Source organism: Phocoena phocoena, chromosome X, assembly GCF_963924675.1.
Source record: "Phocoena phocoena chromosome X, mPhoPho1.1, whole genome shotgun sequence".
NCBI lineage: Eukaryota > Metazoa > Chordata > Mammalia > Artiodactyla > Phocoenidae > Phocoena > Phocoena phocoena.
This window is the reverse complement of record NC_089240.1, coordinates 63,759,069-63,761,713: the sequence shown is the minus strand read 5'-3', so window position 1 is coordinate 63,761,713 and position 2,645 is coordinate 63,759,069. Positions and strand designations below refer to the sequence as shown.

General features: G+C 46.4%; 1 pseudogene across 1 annotated transcript; it reads right to left on the bottom strand.

The window, feature by feature from the left end:
• Window positions 1–415: 415 nt before the first annotated feature.
• On the bottom strand, window positions 416–1,300 carry LOC136142512 (ferritin light chain pseudogene; annotated as a pseudogene). The gene has a single exon (XR_010657825.1). The product of XR_010657825.1 is annotated as a ferritin light chain pseudogene (transcript).
• Window positions 1,301–2,645: the final 1,345 nt, after the last annotated feature.

Sequence of the window (2,645 nt, the reverse complement as noted above, 5' to 3'; positions counted from 1 at the left end):
GACATATCTCAAGATGGGACCATCCTGGATTGACCGGATAGGACCTAAATCCAGTGACAGGTGTCCATATAAGATGAGCAATACAGAGATACAGGCAAGAAGGTCATATGAAGATGGAGGCAGAGATTGTGGTTATGCTGCCACAAGTGAAGGAACACCAGGAGCACCAGAAATTGGAAGAAGCAAGGGAAGATCCCCCTCCAGAGCTTTGGAGGGAGCATGGCCCTGCCGACACCTTGATTTTGGATTTCTGGCCTCCACTATGAAATAATGAGTTTCTATTAAACCACCAAGTTTGTGGTAAAGTGTTGCAGGAGTCCTAGAAAAGTAATACAGGGGGATTAAAGAAAGGCATTAGAAAGGACATGACACTTCAAGGACCTTAAAGGAAGAGAAGGATTTTTTTCTTCTTTAGCTGCTGCAAAAAGCTTTATTGTTTCCATTTGGTCCAAGGCTTGGGAGAGGGCTTCAGGGTGGTTAAAAACTGCCTGGTGGCTGCAGAGACGGGCTTCAGGCAGAAGCCCTGACACCAAAGGGGCTCCTCAAAGGCCACTGGGCTCCAGAGGCTCCTAGTCATACTTGACGGTGAGCCTTTCGAAGAGATACTCGCCCAGCCCAGCCTGGGGACCAGCCAGCCTGCAGAAGTTGGTCAGGTGGTCACCTATCTTCTTGATGAGCTTCACCTCCTCATCTAGGAAGTGGCTCTCCAGGAAGTTGCAGAAATGTGGGTTTGCGCAGGCAGGACCCAGGGCATGCAGATCCAAATGGGCCTGGTTCAGGTTCTTCTTCATGTTAATGGCGGCTTCCATAGCATCCTGGGTTTTACCCCACTCATCCTGAGATGGCTTCTGCACGTTCTGGAAGACGGCATGGCCGCTGTGCTGGTTTTGCCTTTTCAAGAGACACTCGGCACCCTCACGCCTCTCTTTGGTCAATTCGCGGGAAAAGTGGCCCACGCCCTCCAGAGCCACATCGTCGAGGTCAAAATAGAAGCCCAGAGAGAGGTAGGTGTAGGAGGCCTGCAGACGCATGTTGACCAGGTGGTTGTCGGTGGCCTACACCTCGGTGGAATAATTCTGATGAATCTGGGAGCTCATGGTTGATCGGTAATAAGGAGTTAAGCTCAAAAAATGGTGTTGGCTGGTCCCGGTGACCAAGGATAGCTGAGCGGCTGACTCCGAAGGTTGCGACTGGAAAAAGGGTTGGAGGGTGGTCAGAGGCTGGAGCAAAGGGCATCCCTGGGTCTGTTCCATCCAAACACTGTTGAAGCAAGAGACAGATCAAGGGGACCACTGAGCGCACTGCCGAAGAGAAGAATTTTGATGTGCAGAAGAGCACAAAGCGAATTCCAAGCTGAGGGAACAGCATAAGGAAAGACATGGACATATTAAATGGAGAATGTCCTGTGGTTGGAGTGCCAGCTATGTAGAGCTGGAAAGATACTGGAACTATTTCATGATTATTAGCCTAGAGATTTTGACATTTTGTTATTCAGACTTTAGGAAGCCATTGAAGATTCTGAAGGTTTGAAGTAATGAGAGAGAATACCCTGTTATTTAACAAAGCTGAGGACACTCGTTGACTGCTCTGTGTGTGTGTGTTGACTCCACATTTCCTAGATGCCAATGGATTGGTTTGTATGTAGCCAAAGAGGGTGCTCAGGGAGCATTTGTGTTACATGGATGGGAACATCTCTTTTCTTGCCTTGTTCTGCACTTGCTCTTTTGAAACACATCCTCCATTCTGGGCAGGATCTAATTAGGACCACATATTTTGCTGCATAATTCCCAGTGCAATGTCCTTGGGGATTTGACATGATTGCCTATATGGATGGAGCTGGAGAGGTTAGTTCAGGGAAGGCCAGGCCTCAAATTCAACCAGAGCTTCTGTTTCCTTCCTAAAGTAATATTTTCTCACTCTCCTTTTACCTGTAGTATTTGTTCCATGATCTGAGACAGTCATTATTCACCACATTACACTATCACCATCACCATCATCACCACCATTATCAACATCAGCAGTAGGAGCAGCAGTTATGAACAGAGTAAAAGGAAGATACAACAGGAAATACTAGCGTGGATAGAAGGAAACTCATGACTTCATCAATGACTTAGGAAAGCAGAAAGGGAGATTTCAGGAACTTCTGGAATACATGCACAAGCAGACATATTTATTTTATGCTTGTATATGCCAAGCCTTTTGCCAGGTGTTTTCATACACCTTAACTCATGAACTTCTCTCTGTGAGGTAGAGATTATAATTGTTAGCCCCTTTTTACAAATGAAGAGATTGTGGCTTTGAGAAGACTCTGTAAGCCATCTAGGATTACACTATTAAGGGGCAGAACCCGAGGTCATTTGATTCAAGTCCAGTGCTTTTCTACTACAACACAGCTCAGCTTGCTTCCCTTTGCCTGGGTTGGTGGCGGTCAGGGAATGAGGTATACTCTGGGGTACCGGATTTTATATTAAGAGGAATCCTTTAAGATCCTTTCCTTAAAGGAGAACAGGGAACCATGTCCAAGAAGCCTTGAACCAGATGTTTCTAAGGCTAGTTGAGCTCAGTCTGACTGGGTCTCTACTCTAAGGCTACTGTTCAAACTACAAGACTACATTGCAGTTTCCAACAGTGTACATTTGGCACTA